The sequence below is a fragment of the Hibiscus syriacus genome, unplaced genomic scaffold (genome assembly GCF_006381635.1).
Source record: "Hibiscus syriacus cultivar Baekdansim isolate YM2019G1 unplaced genomic scaffold, ASM638163v2 tig00110785_pilon, whole genome shotgun sequence".
Classification (NCBI taxonomy): domain Eukaryota; kingdom Viridiplantae; phylum Streptophyta; class Magnoliopsida; order Malvales; family Malvaceae; genus Hibiscus; species Hibiscus syriacus.
The window spans coordinates 692,194-709,069 of record NW_024062862.1 but is presented as its reverse complement, the minus strand read 5'-3'; the positions used below and the strand labels follow the sequence as shown (position 1 = coordinate 709,069).

At 33.3% G+C, this 16,876-nt stretch overlaps 3 pseudogenes; all 3 read right to left on the bottom strand.

Moving 5' to 3' along the window:
• Positions 1-4,717: 4,717 nt before the first annotated feature.
• Positions 4,718-6,308, bottom strand: LOC120140521 (annotated as a pseudogene).
• Positions 6,309-7,948: 1,640 nt separating this feature from the next.
• Positions 7,949-9,612, bottom strand: LOC120140435 (annotated as a pseudogene).
• A 1,328-nt stretch (positions 9,613-10,940) lies between these two features.
• On the bottom strand, positions 10,941-12,520 carry LOC120140436 (annotated as a pseudogene).
• Positions 12,521-16,876: the final 4,356 nt, after the last annotated feature.

Sequence of the window (16,876 nt, the reverse complement as noted above, 5' to 3'; positions counted from 1 at the left end):
TAATCAAGGTTTGAGAACAAAGTTTTATATCAACAACCAGTTGGTCTAGTGGGTTGAGACACTAGGTCCCTTAAGTAAGGTCAAGGGTTCGAATATTAGCATTTGTGAATGGAACAAACTGGGTTGGGAGGGTCGCTCTTGCATCTACAGTACTCGATTTAGATTAGTTGGTCAATAGATCGGATACCAGTGATTAATTCAAAAAAAAAGAGAACGAAATTTTATAATTTCAAGAGGAATAAATTTATAAAATTTTAAGGGTCGAAATAAATTAACAATAAAAATATTTAAAATATATAATAATTTAAAATTTTCATGAAGACAACTGTCCTCAATCATCTGCCCTCAATTTATACCTAACCATAATATCAAACGTCAAGAGCTTAGTAAAAATTGTTATGCTAATAAGAAAAAGAAATTAATCAATTAAATCTAAAATTCTATTTAACAACAAGTAATTTATTTGATTTATCCATGATTCATTCGATTAAATTAAATTATTAAATAGCTGCAGTAAACTTTTTGTGGGGCTTAACAGTGACATAATTTGCTTATGTCAGCTGTCTTTCCTACCAAACTTCAATAAAATATCACAAATGATGAAGTCTTGAAGATTTTGAACATCGACCGATCTTAAAATTGAGGCAAAGTCAAATTAAGGCTTTCTAACAAAGATTAGTTGACCCTATTTCCGTATGTAATGGGATAAGAAGAGGTAGAGTAGTAGGCTGTCTCCAACGTCAGGTTGAGAGTAACTTCCGTGGAAGACATCCAATTATGAATTGCTAACCGTAAGACTCGATCTCACGATCATAAAATTAAGAGCCTTTAACTCTACCAACTGAGCTAAAGGCTTTCTAACAAGTTTCCAATATTTTGAATCAATTCAATAGTATGGTTGATTTTTTGTGCACACGAAATTGCAAATTAATTTAATAATTTTATGTTATTAATAAAAATATTGTTTTTAATATATAATTATTGATTATATATACATTTTTAAATAATCTAGAGTAATTATAAGATAAATCAATTCATAATATTTTTTAGTTAATTCAATTGGTTTTGTGGGTTAACTATAATTTGTATAATTTAATTATCCTCTTCATATTGACTGTTTTAGTTATTGACAACACACTTTACTGACGCAGTTGTTCAAACCCAAAATCTTAGGGTGTGTTTGATTGGGGGAATGTAAGATTCTCATGGGAATGAAATCCACATTTCCCTGTTTGGTTGGCCGGGAATGCCATTCCCGGTAATCTTACATTACTAATAGTAGATTTTTTGGGGTATATTACCGGGAATGTCATTACCTCCATTTCCTTAGGTATTGTTGGATTTCCGATGTTTTAGACTAAAATGCCCTTAATTTTTTTTTCTTTCAAAAATATCATTCTTCTGTCATTGAATAATAAAAATTTTACGAAGGTTAAATTACAAATTTATCCTTAAACTATTTTAGATTTACAAAAAAAATCTATAATTAAAATTTTATATGAAGTTCAGGGATTAAAATAAATTTTTACCCTTTCATTAAACCTTTTTATATTTTCAATTTTGTAAAAAAAATTATATAAATTTTATGAATTTAAAATTTTTAAAGAAAATATATAAATATTTTCCATCTTGTTAAAAAAACAAATATATAATAAGGACAATTTGGTCAAATATACATTCTAATAATCTTTTATTCCTTTAACCAAACACGATAATCTTACATTCCTGCTAAGCCAACCAAACACGATAATCTTACATTCCTGCTAAACCAACCAAACACAAAATATAACATTCCAGTAATCCTATTCCCTGGTAATCTTACATTCCCACTGGTAATCTTACATTCCATGAACCAAACGCACCGGAATAACAACATTCCACTACTTAAGTTACCCAATAAATTTAATTATATACATTATTTTAAATCACTTATTATAAATAAAAGAGCTGTCTGTTCAATTGGAACTTGCAACATGTTCCAAAATTATTGGATGGAACAGTGTATGTTACTGAATGTGGACACTAAATTATGTTGTTGGTAAGCTAGGTAGTTAGCCACTGACTTTGAAAATTGGTGTATTGGGATAAAATAAAATGTGGCAGACCAAGCACGCTGTATTACATATATTGAGATAAAAGTATGGCAATGGTATACGTCAAAATCAAGAGGATACTTGTTTTTTCTTTATATGAAACGAATAAGACAGTTGAGCAGAAAAGCTACTTACAATACTCCCCCGACCGTATCTCTGCCCGTCAATGTCCAAAACGCATTGTATTGATTAAGCTACGTACGCGTACAGAAGCATCTCTATATTACATGCTCCGTACATATACACTGACATTCCCATCCGCCTTGAAAATTTAAATTTATCATATTTTTTATTTTTTATGTATTTTCATTGAAAATATGTTATCGTCTCTTAGAATTTTATAAATTCATTTCCTCATAAAATTTAAGAAATGTACACATCTAACATAAATTTTGAAATTTTCTCTCACATATACACTAATTTTAAAGTTTGATTCATTAATAACTCTTACTTGTTTTAACTCGTAAACAAAATAGTAAAATAAAAATCATATTATACGATGAGCGATTTCTTGGATAAAATTGTTTAAAGTAGCATATTGAATACTATACCTTAAAAACAATCGATATGAAGAGGATAATTAAATTATACAAATTGTAATTAACCCACGAAATCGATTGGATTAAAACTTTAACAAGGTTGGTGGGGTGATTGCTATTTTAATTTAGAGTCAATTTGTTTCATGGAAAACAAATTCTAAAAATGAATTCCGTAACATGAATTATATATTTTTTTTAAAAACAAGTTCTTGAAATCATTTTATGGTATTTAAATGACGCATGTAAACCATTTTCATTAGTTGGTAAATTTTTAAAAAAATATTTATTATAAATATCAAGTATAATAAATAATATTATTTATTAGAAAATAATTAATATTATTATTTCTAAAATATTGAAATAATTTGTTTAATATTATTTGTCAATATTATTATTAAAATTTTATTTCTAAAGTTTTATAAATAAAATATTAAGACTATTATATTTTATTAAATTAAAAATATTATATTATTAATTACCTATTAAATTAAAATACTATTATAATATTAAAAATTATAATATGAAAACAAAAATATTATATTATAGTTTAAAAATTATTAATAAATATATTTTAATAATTATTTTTTTATTAAAATGATATTAAAATAATATATTAATATTAAATATATAAAATATTATTATTTTGAGTATTTATGTTTTGAAGTGAAAATTTCGAAAAATGACTAACGGAAAATCAATCCATACTAAAAAAATCTATTGATCATGAAAATGAATTATATTGACAATCTATTTTTCATCGATCAAATACTAAAAAAATGAAAAAAAAAACGTTTTCCGAAAACTAAATAAAGAGAAAGAAACATACTCTTATTGCATGTCAATCCCCCACTTGGCCACTTTGCTTATTTTAATTTATTTAAAATAAATAATAAAAAGATGTGAGCTGGTTTTGGTAATTTAGGATGTAACCCTTTTATTCCTTTTATATACAGACTGTTCGTGTTCTGTTTTGTTAATGTCCAAAAAGCAGTGTATTGATTACATAATTAAGCTACGTACACATACAGAAGCATCTCTATGCTACATGCTCCATTTATTTATGTATATACATACTTGTCCAATAACACATAATTGACCTTTGACCCTGTATCCCTTCTTCGAACTTATCACGATGACAGTTAAGCCCTTCTTCTAGTTCAGTACTTGGATCTATAACTTTTTTTAGATAATTAAGAAGGCATAAATCATCACATAAAGAGGTAACTAATCGGCTATGAGGTGGTCTGTATATATCTTTATGGAGGACGTTAAGTAAGTGTGAAGGAGCAGAGTCATAAATTGATAGGTAATCGATTGAGGGGGCTTTGGTGATTCTATATGCTTCGCGTTATATGAGGATGATATCCACAAACCAAGCTCTGTTGATTGAAGCGGCATGGACTCAGACTAGATTGTTATTATATACTTAACATTTTAAAAACCAATACACCACTTTGAATTATGTGATTTATCTCTTAATGTGTTACCTTTTGCGTACCTACCATATATTTATGACATAATATTTCTTGGATCTATAATTTAAATTGTTATCCCTAATACTTAACAAAACTATCTCATTTCAATATTTCAAATTTTAATACATTTCTTTAAAGATGCATCGATATAGTTATTAGAGTTTTTCTATCCTATTCTTTGACTCCAATTTCGAAATAGTAAACGAAACCGCCTGATGTAAATGGATTCCGGGCTATCAATTGGGCCCTTAATCCGATCCAAGCACCAGGCTTGGACAAATGTGTTATTGAGTCCAAGCCCAACAATGATTTAAGCAAAAACAACTCTTTAAACCATGTATAGTCTAGAAATAAAAATTGTAGATTAAGCCATAAATAAAACTTGCCATTCTATTAATAATATTATTTAGTTACATTAATTAATTAATTAGCATGGTTAGACATTGAAAAAGAAAATACCAATGTGTAATAGTCTATATACATATATATGATGTAATAAGATTCTTAAGAATAAAAAAACAGCAAATAATAAATTTATTTATTGAATATTATTTATTATACATAGTATATAATTATAATATATATTATTAACGAATCAGATAATAACAAATTATCTATTTAAAGGAGGGATGCTTTGTTCATGTTTGAAGAAATTGTGTGGATCGATCTGTGTCTTCACATGCACTAATCTATCGAAGTTATGTTTGAAATACTTACGGCCCCAAATAGTGGCTTGGTCATAGTCTGTATAATCTATATTATTGGAGCCAATCTCGAGATCTCTATAGTTAAGATAGGCCTCTCGTGGAGATTTGGAGACGAAAGGACTCATATAATCGTAAGTTGTTCGAGCCCACTCGAGGTATCTTTGAGAGTTGATGTTGTCTTCTGCTTGCCAACCCGTGTTGTAACAGATTTTGAACAAATTACCTGCTCGATGTGGAAACGGCGTCGCATCCTCTGATATTCGATTCATAATTCCTCCGTAAGCGAAGAAGAGGATGACGGTCGATGTGGCAACTTCGTCGGTGAGTCGAGAAAACAAACCGTTCAATCCGGTTTCGGAGATGGGTTCCTTCACGTAATCAGATTTGATTTTGTAGTATGGGGTGTTAATGGGGCTCCTGTAAGTCCTGTTAAGCAAGATTTCTAGGGGCTGGTTTTGGATTCCGTTGTTGTAAAGAATCGACTCGATCCAGCTCATTTCAGTGCAATCTTGTATTGTTAATCCTAGCTCGGGAAATCTCTGCTCCATTAATGGAAGAAGCTCGTCAGTGGTGCCGAGAAAGAATGCAATGAAGTTAGCCTCCCGTCTTGAGTTGAATTCGTGGCTCTGAATTGAATGGAAGCGTACACTTCATCGGGAAGATTTGGAGCAATGTATTGCCATCTATGGACGAGTTCAGTTGCATTCTGTTCGAGGGTCCGGCCGACGGTAAACACCGTCACGGTTTCCGGTACAGGAACAAGACGCAGTTTCCACGCGAGAACGATCCCGAAACTACCACCGCCTCCTCCTCGAATCGCCCAAACAAATCTTCCCCCATAGATTTTCTGTCGAGAATTCTTCCGTTTACATCGATGAATTGTGCATCCAAAACATTATCACCGGCAGTGCCGTGTTTTCTGAACAGTAACCCGAAACCTCCTCCGCTAATATAGCCACCGACACCGACGGAATGAAAAACGCCACCAGGGAAGGCGAGAGTTCTACTTTTCTCCGCAATCCTGTAATAAAATTCACCGAGTATCGCACCGGATTGAACCCATGCAACTCTGTTTTCAATGTCGATGTCCACCGATCGGAAATTAAACAAGTCGATGATAACAAACGGGACTCTAGCGACGAACGAAAGACCTTCGTAATCATGGCCGCCACTTCTGATTCTTGTCTGCAACCCATGTTTTCTGGAACAATAAATCGTGGCTTGAATATGAGATATCTGCGTTGGTGTTACTATGACCAATGGTTTTGGGGTATCCGTCGAGTTGAACCTAAGATTCCATAACCTACCTCCAAAACCGGTTCATACGAAGAATTTCTTCGTGTGAAGATCACATTGGAAATGGAAGAAGAACCATTTGAACGAAGGGAAAGACAGTGAAGAAAATTTTCATGAGGCAAAGTTGCCCATGAAAACGAGAAGAGGACAGCCAAATGAAGAGGTATTAACATAAAAAAACTGTGGGGACTTCATCACTTGAAGCTTACTTTTGCTTTCTGTGTATCCAAATCAAATGAGAGAGCTGCATATTTATAGTATCGTTTTGCAGAAAATAATAATAAATTATTTGGTGTTTATTAAAATATTTTAAACTCAAAACCCCCCAGAAATTGAAGCTTTCATACATGGCGATCCAGTTCAACCTTGTACAGTAAAGTTCTCAGATTTGATCTGTTAATCCTCACAATGTGCGTTAATTGTACAGCTTATTATGCCGGCTTAGAATATAGTAAAGAAAAGTAAGCTATTCAAAGCCATCTCTAATGACTTTTTCATATCTATTCAGTCCTTGCTGTGAGCATCACCGCTGAAATTGCTTCTAGAGAAAATTTCATTCTCTGTACCATCCATTTTTAAATGAAAAAGATTTAATTTGTACTGGTTTTAGATAATTAAAATTATTTTATTATCGTGATATCTTTTAGCTATTGTTTATTTAAACGGGATAGATGTTTGAATACTCGAGAATATGATATTAAGCGTTCGTGCTTCTAGTATTTCTGTTATTCGAATTTGGGCTATTCTGAAATAATAACAATTCTTCTACTACATAAGTCACTTCGTATAATATATATAACGTATTACGTGAAATTTTAAATTGTGTATTGATTTTATTATTATACTTCAAAATATTTAAGTAAAATATATAAACAGTTTCACGACTATTCGGAATCAACAACATTACAATTCGTAATTGGCATCTATCCAGGAATATAAAAACTTATCCAATGAAGAGTAAAGAGGGCAATCACGATCCTCCGCTAGAAACCATCAACATCCCCAAAGTTACTAGAATCACCACAGAAATTACTTCTCTTCTGTTTTATGTCACTTTCTATGGTTATTGATCAAAATAGAAAACATAATACTTCAATCATTTAAATTCATCTTTGAGACTTTTACTATAAAAATCGCAGATCTATTTGAGGGAATTTTCACGACATCAAGGAGATATTATTTTTCAAAATAAAATATAATGTAAGAACTCAATTTTAAAAGAATGAAATCGGTTCAAATTATTAAAATGATCGTTCAAGGTTTGACTCAGTACTTACTATTTCCACCTTGTTATTAGATAAACTTTGTTTGAATTAGTACATGCATACGTATATATTTTCTAGAAGCAAAATTGTAGATAAAGTCATAAGACCTGTCATTCTATTAATAATAATAAACTTTTGTTTCAAATCACCTCTATGAATTATTTATCAATAATTAATTATTGTTAGACATTCAAACAAGTTTCAAGCATGAACGAAGCATCCATCTTCTATAAAATATCCATTAAGGAAACGAAGTGCATTAAAAGGTTTAGATACAAATAAGATTACTAAATGAAGTGTTTGAGAGTTTCTTTCAATAATTTATTATAAAATAATAGAAGATAACATATACGGTCACATCAATATTGTCACACACATAAATTATCACGAAAATGTTATAGAAAATTATCAGTTTAATCACCATTTCTATTAACATTAAAATAACGTCTCCAAAAAAATTGAAAGGTTGATTACTAAATTTTATTGAAAAGAAAACGAATGAAATTGAATCGATAAAATGCGTAAATGTTATGTAAATACAAAGGATGATGATAAGGAAACTCTCCTCTTTATTTAACAATCTTGTTTGTATCTAGACCTTTTATTGCACTTTATATCCTTGATGAACCTTTTACAGAGGAGGGATACTTTGTTCATGCTTGAAAAAATTTTCTGGATCAATAATTGTTTTCACATGAACTAATTTATCAAAGTTGTACTTGAAATATTTGCGACCCCAAATACTGGCTTGTGCATAGCTCGTATAACCAATATTGTTGGAGCCAATGTCGAGATCTCGAAAGTTAATATAAGCCTCTCGTGGAGATTTGGAGACGAAAGGGGTCATATAACTATAAGTACTTCGAGCCCAATCGAGGTATCTTTGGGAGTGTATGTTGTCTTCTTCTTGCCAACCCACGTCATAAAAGATCTTGTACAAATTTCCGCTCGATGTGGGAACGGTGTCGCATTCTCAGGAATCCGGTCCATGATTCCACCGAAAGCGACAAAGACGATGGTGGTTAACGCTGCGGTTTCATCGGTGAGTCGAGAAAACAAGCCATTCAACCCGGTTACGGAGATAGGTTCCTTTACATAGTCGGATTTGGCTTTGTAGGATGGGCTTACAATGGGGACCCTTGAAGTCCAATTAAGCAAAATCTCCAATGGTTGGTTTGGGAGTCCGTTGTTTACCATAAGCGATTGGATATAACTCATTTCAGTGCAATTTTGTCTTGTTAATCCTAGCTCGGGAAATCTCTGCTCCATTAATGGAAGAAGCTCGTTAATTGTGCCGAGAAACAATGAACTAAAGATCGCTAGAACTGTTTTCCTCCCGTCTTGAGTTGAATTAATGCCTCTCAGTATAACGGTTGAGTACACTTCATCGGGAAGATCACGAGCGATGTATTGCCATCGATGGACGACTTCGGTCGCGTTTTGTTCGAGGACCCGGGTGACGGAAAACACTGTCACGTTTGCCGGAACGGGAACCAGACTTAGTTTCCAGGAAAGGACAATCCCGAAGCTACCGCCGCCGCCGCCTCGAATAGCCCAAAACAAATCTTCCCCCATGGATTTTCTATCGAGAACCCTTCCGTTTACGTCGATGAATTGAGCATCTAGCACATTGTCAGCGGCAAGGCCGTATTTTCTGAGCAGTAACCCGAAACCTCCGCCGCTAATATGGCCACCGACGCCGATTGTATGGAAAACGGCAGCTGGGAAGGCAAGTTTAGTACTTTTTTCTGCAATTCTATAATAAAGTTCACCGAGCGACGCACCGGATTGAACCCATGCAATTCTATTTTCAACGTCAACATCCACCGATCGGAAGTGAACCAAGTCGATGATAATGAAAGGGACTTTGGCGATAGACGAGAGACCCTCGTAATCATGGCCACCACTTCTGGTTCTTGTTTGTAGCCCATGTTTTCTGGAACAATGAATGGTTGCTTGAATATGGGATATCTGCGTTGGTGTTACAATGACCAAAGGTTTCGGGGTATTGGTTGAGTTGAACCTAAGATTCCATAACGTAGAATCCAAAACAGATCCATACGAAGAATTTGTTCGTGTGAAAATTAGTTTGGAAATTGAAGAATCATTTGAACGAAGGGAAAGACACTGGAGAAAACTTTGATGAGGCAAAGTTGCCCATGAAAACGAGAAGAAAGCAGTCAAAACAAGAGTGAATAACATTGAAAACTGTGGGGACTTCATTTCTTAAGCTTACTTTTTCTTCCTGTGTGTACAAATGAAACGAGAAAGCTCCATATTTATAGCATCGTTTAGCAGAAACTGGATACTTAACGCGCCTCATGTGTATTTTTATATATGATTTTGAACCATTCATACTTGACCATCAATTAAATTCAACCTTGACTATGAAGTTTTCAGATTTATTCATTGAAAATTTTGTTCTTTCTTTTTCCCAAGAAATGGAAGGTTTGGATGTCGAAATCAACTGTAGTATTATTTTGGTTCAGTTCACAACTAAAATACGAAGATTCAAATTCACAATTTATGTTACGTAAGTGATAATTATAAAAATTTCACCTTTTGTTTCTTATATTTGCACTCTTCAGTCCGGCAATGAGAATATAATATCATATGTTACGGGGTATGATTGCATCATGCATGGGTTTCATTATAAATTAGTTGACCCTATTCCCGTATGTAACGAGGTGAGGGAGAGGTAAGGTAGTAGGTTGCCCCCAACGCTAGGTAGAGAACAGCTTCCGTGGAAGATCTCGGACAGTCAAAATTATGAATTGTTTACCGTGAGACTCGATCCCACGACCACGGGTTTCACTATGTTGGCAAAAAGAAAAGAAAAACTGATTAAACTGTTAAAAAATAACAAAATTTTGAATGAAGTCAATAAATGCATATTTTATGGTTTTAAGGAAAAATGATGATCTACCTCCAAAATCATGAACCTTGACACTAATTATTAATTTATATAGTATATTTTTATCAATTTATTAAATATTACAAATTTTGAAGTAAGTTATGTTTTCTGGTTCAGTCTTACCAAACATACGAAATTTTTTAAGTATAGCAGTCTTCTTTGACTTATTAAAATCTTGGACCGATAAGATAATAATAAATATGATTATTCGTGGCATATCTATTATTTATATTTGAAGTCCCTGATAAGATAATACATTATTTTTCAGTGTAGTGATTTGTTTTCTGAACTCATGTTTAAATTGAATACTTGTAATAAATTTGGACCAAGATGATAATATATCCACTGACAAATATTATTTTGTGTGAGATTGACTGGGTAGTTGCAATTGAATTGACTAAACAAGTTTATTGTGGTATAACTCTGGATCAAGAAGATAGTTGACTATACATGGCCGGCCCGACTATTTCAATGGATCATATTTACTGTTTGAAAATAATAGTAATTAATATTTTGAATTTCCTACCTCACTTTCCTTCAAATTTTCACCAATGCCAAGTGTTTAAATTTTGAATAAATAGAACATTGATTCGAAAAACTTTATCTTTATTGTACTGAAGAAACTAATAATACTGCCGATGAAATTTCTTCTCCTACACTAGATTGAAGGTATGCTCTGTTGATGCTTGAAGAAATTTTCAGGATCAACCAACGACTTCACCTTCACTAATTTCTCAAAGTTTTTCTTAAAATATTTAAAACCCCAAGTGCTCGCTTGATCGTAACTTGTCTTGTGTTCATCGTTAACTCCGATGTCCAAGTCCCTGTAATTAATGTAAGCTTCTCGTGGAGACTTCGAAACATAAGGAGTCATATAACGATAAAATCTTCGGATCCAATTTATATACTTTCGGATATCCAAAATCTCTTCCACTTCACCCGTAGCATACATACGTTGTAAAGGTTGCCAGCTCTATGAGGAAATGGAGTTTCAGTTTCCGAGATTTCATCCATTCTTCCACCGTATGGGACCAAGTTGATCGACGCATTTCTTCCTTCTTCTTCCTCGAACCACCGCCCCATTCCCTTGAATACAAATTCTGGGATCGGTTGTTTTACGTAGTCAGACTTCACTTTAAAATACGATTTTGCTGATGCATTTCTATCCAGCAAAATCTCTGTGGGTTCTACTGGGAATTGAGCCCAGTAAACAACAGACTGAATCCAACTCATTTCCGTGCAGTCTTGTTTCACTAATCCAAGCTCGGGAAACCTTTCTGCCATCAATGAAACGAGATTATCAACCCTCCCCAGAAACAAAGCTCTAAATGTAGCTTGAACTGATCCATTTCCAGCACCAGATATGGTGAGGAGAAAGAATAAATCTTCGGGAAGATTGGGTGCAACGAATTGCCATTGATGGATGATTTTGGTTGCATATTGTTGTGAGGTTTTCGTGAGAGTGAAAACAGTCACGGTTGATGGAACAGGAACTAACTTTATTTTCCAGTCAAGAACAATCCCGAAGTTACCTCCACCGCCACCTCGGATCGCCCAAAACAGATCTTCCCCCATCGATTTTCTATCGAGGATTTCGCCATTAGCATCGATAAGTCGAGCATCAATGATGTTATCGGCGGCGAGACCGTATTTTCGAGACAAAGGGCCATGCCCTCCTCCAGTAAAGTAGCCACCAACGCCGACGGTATGGCAAGTACCAGTTGGGAAGCCGAGGGTTCTACTTTTGTCAGCAATCCTGTACTGGAGTTCACCTATGGTTGCACCGGCTTCTACCCATGCACTGCCATTCTCGACGTCGACGTCAACCGTACGAAGATTAACCAAATCGACCACAACAAACGGGACGTCGGAAACGTATGAAAGACCTTCCATGTCGTGACCGCCGCTTCGAGTTCGAATCTGCAAACCGTGTTGCTTCGAACAACGTATAGTTGCTTGGATATGGGATGCATGCGAAGGTGTGACGATGACTAAAGGCTTCGCGGTAGCGTTTGTGGCGAACCTAAGGTTTTGAATGGAAGATTCCAATATGGATGAATATGTATCATGGCGTTGTGTGTAAATGAGGTTAGTGATAGGAGATGAATCGTTCGAGTGAAGAGAAAGACATTGAAGAAATTTCTCATGCGACTGAGCTTCGGTCGCCCATGAAATGAGATCAAGAGGATGGGGAAAACAAAGACGATCGATGAGCAATAAGGAGATTTCATTTTGTTTAGAACTTGTGAGTTGTGAAAAATGAAGTAGAGTTACATATATATAGTAGTACATAGAATGAAAAGTTGGACCTACCTAAAACTTTTAATTTGTTCTAGATTACGTGAATATTTTAAAAACTAACATTAGGGCACGGTTGCAAATATAAATAACGACCATGCACGACCAAACTATCGATTTAAGGGATGATTATTATTTTTACAGGTCCCAAATTCAAGTATCAAGATTATAAGGACATTTGAGTTTTCATTATCAATTGATTAAGAATATTTAAAACATATATTACCTTATCATCACCTAAATTAATAAAAAAACAACAACCATAATAATATTGACATTCAAATAATAATCAATATAAAATTATACTTATATATAAAAATCACAAATACGGGATTTTAATATTTTTAATAACTCAATCAAATATTTAAGTTGATCTACTTTCTATTTTTATTTTAAATTGGTGTGGTTCTTGAATTTATGAAGTAACCTTAGTTGATAATTTCCTTTTAACATTTGAGTTCGAACAAATGCATCTGCCTAATGTGTGTGCTTTATCAATGATTAATATAAATTTTTAACAAATACTATTTTAAAATCACCCTATACTATTAAAATAATAATTTGGCTCTTCATTGGAACAGTGGTAAAGTGGAGTCAATTAAGGTTAAATTGTATTATGAATCAATATCAAATTTGTCTTCTTCAATTGCGTTGAATGCTCTTCCTTTTGTTTTGTATTTTGTTGATTTCCAGCCTAGAATAGTGAAATTCAAATGAAAACCTAGCCATTGAAATTATTTTCTTTTAGTCCTTCGTGTGAAAAATCAACCAAATTGAAATTTCTAGTCATATATTGATAAAATTCAACCATCTTTTTGGAAAAGTACATTACATTTTTCTAAAAATGTTTAAGTTTAAATTTTACAAATCATATTATTAAGAAAAACATTTATAAAATTTAAATATAAATTATCTCGTCAATATGTATAAATTAAATATTAAAAATATTTTTTTATAAAGAATGTTTAAGAAAACAAAGGAAGTATGGGATTTGTTTTAAAATTAAAAAATTTAATTAAATATTCATTTCAAAGAAAATTGTAGGACCAAAATTCCTAACCACCTTGCTAAATTTTGACTTTCCAAGGAAACGAATAATGGTTTAATAAGATTTTGTTTATATTGATGTTATTGTAATATCTTGGAGATTGTTGATTTGAACATAGATAAACGAAACAATTTATATTTAAGTATAAGAATTTAAAAAATATATATTTGAAATTTAACGGATGGAAAATTATAAAAGTTTAGAAGTATAAAATTTGATTTACTAATAAAATATTTTTAAAAAAATATTTAAAATATATAAGAATTTAATTTTTTAAGAGATACAATTATACTAGTATCCTCTCAATTCATCCTTCGTTTAAATATCCTTAAGTATATATAAGAATCTAAGGATTATAGGTCGAGTTAGAGTAGACGTAGGTGTATATATAGATTTTTATCTTAAAAACTGAATCGAGTTTTGAATCAATTGATTTTTTTTAAATTCACAATAAATTAAATTATGACTAAATGAGATAATACTCAAATTTGATTTAGATGAGACAAAAAATTAATTTGATTTGATCTATAATATTTTTATTTTGAGACAGATAGATGTCTCGTTGTGTCATTATACAAATGGGGATTGGGATTAGGATTAGATAGAGGGCCTGGTAGCTTTAATCTGACCTTCTCAATTATTAAATAGATTTTTTTTTGAAAGAAGAGTACTTTGTATTATATGGATGACAAAGTACACTACCTCAAGGTCCTCATTAAAAAACCTCTCTAACCTATATGGAGGAAAAAGAGTGAACCTTAAGATGGGGATAATCAAACCACCAAAGTTCATGTTATAATAAAACAGAAAAGAACCCATAATTAAAGACACCACCAGTAACCCCAGCAGAGCTAATCATCAACCCTACTGTCGAGACCTATGGAATACACAGGTTAAACATGCACATAACCACCCACAACCTTAAACAGAGCTACAACCTCAGTATTTGATCAATTTAAACCTGTGAAAACAACATCAGTAACCCAACCAGATCTAAGCCTCAAACCTGCTGTCGATCCCCTATGGTTAACACGCGCATGACCAAGCACAAACTTAAACAGAACTGCAACCTCAGTTTTGGCTCAAATGTAACCTATGCAACCATGTTTGAAAAGAAATTAAACAACACACGAAGCAACAAGCTTATAAAAAATCATTAAAAATAAAAGAATCCGGGCTTTGAACGAAATCAACAACATATGGAACTAACGACGGCCATAAAATATTAGCCCAAACCCCTATCTGTAATAAAACATTGTTGTATATCTGCTCCACAGTGAAAGACAATCCATTGAACCTTGCTTTGTTTCTGCACAACCAAATCTGCCAGATCAATCCAAAAAATCCAAGCTGCCATAAATCCTTTACTTGTCTTCTAATTCTCTGAGAAAACCATATTTCTAATAGGTCTCTAACTTTCATGGGGAAAACTAACTGAACTTTCCATAACAAGCACCATCGTTGCCACACTTGCCAGACGAAATCACAATGACATAGCACATGCCATACATCTTCTGTAGTATGTTTGTAGAACAAGCACAAAAGGTTAACATTGCAAGTGATGGCCCTCTTAACCAATTCCGATGCAACCGACATCCTTTGATAAATAGTTTTCCAAACAAAAGCAGCCACTTTTGGAGGAACGAACTTATTCCAAACATAATTCCAAATATGGTCTTCCGACTTATTTATCGTTGCCAGCTTGATACAGTAAGCTTTAGAATTATATTTACCATTTGAAGAACCCAACCACTTTAATCTATCAACACCTGGACTTGCAACAGTACCTCTATTCAGAACTTGAATAAAATTACTCCAAATAACCATTTCCCATACGAACAAATTACGCCTCAATTCAATATTCCATACCCAGTCACCATTCACCCACTGCCCAAACTCACTAATGGCACCAGAATTTTTAATAGCAATTCCATAAATTCTCGGAAAAGCTACTTTTAATGACAGAAACAGTCCAATGATCATTCCAGAAATTGATTCTGCGACCATTCCCCATAACGCACCTCACTTCAGATAAAAAGCGTCAGCATTCAAATCGGCATGCTTCACTATATTATACCACACCCCTGATGAAATACGTGAGCTAACGCCAATAGGCAAAATCGCATCTGACTCATAATTATACTTAGCAACAATAATCTTTTTCCATAAGCTTTCATTATCCTCACTAAACCGCCAAATCCATTTATTCAACAAAGCTCGGTTTCTAATCTTAACATCAAACAAACCTAGGCCACCACGAGACTTCGGACCACATATTGTATCCCACTTAATCCAATGAATACCTCTGTCATCCTTTACATTCCAAATGAATCTGGCTATGCATTTGTTAATAATCTCTGCAATGGAGTTAGGGATCGAAAAAAAGGACATATAATATACCAGGAGATTCACCAACACAGATTTAATCAAAGTTATACGTCCCCCGAGAGAAAGTAATTTACCTTTCCAGCTTTCGAGACGCGTTTTAATTTTATCCACTATAGGTTGCCACATCACCTTAATATTTTTTTTGAAGCCTAATGGAAGCCCCAAATAGGTTGAAAGCAGACTTGCCCAACCACGAGAAAACAACTTTTCCCACCTTGCACTATACTATCAACCACATTAATTCCGAATAAATTAGTCTTCTGCATATTTAACTTCAGCCCAGCAGACAGTTCGAAAATTTTTAGCACTCGACTCGACCCGAATATCACATTTAAAAAACCCGACCCGAACAAAATAAAGTTCATCCAACCCGAATATATGAATTAGAAATCCGACCCGAAATAATAAAAAATTATTTTTATTTAATAAAAACAGTGACTTAATCCGACTCGACCTGAATTATATATATTTTCGGGTCGGTCCGGTTTTTTTACCCTAAACCGAACCGACCCGAATATCACACTTAAAAAACCCGATCTGTCCCGACCAAAATAAAGTTTCATCCGACCCGACCCGAATATATGAATTAGAAATCCGACCCGAAATAATAAAAAAATTATTTTTATTTAATATATGAATAAGTTACCAAAGGATTGATGAGGGTAGTATGGTCAAATTTCAATTCCCTCCAACAAGGGAATTGAATTCCATCAGGGATTCCAATTCCCTTGAAAAACTTGAACCAAACATGGAAAAGTGGTGGAATTGGATTACAATTTCCACCAATTCCAAGGGATTTCATCCAACCAAACGCCACCTTAGTGGGACATCTTTCCCTATATATATTTTCTTT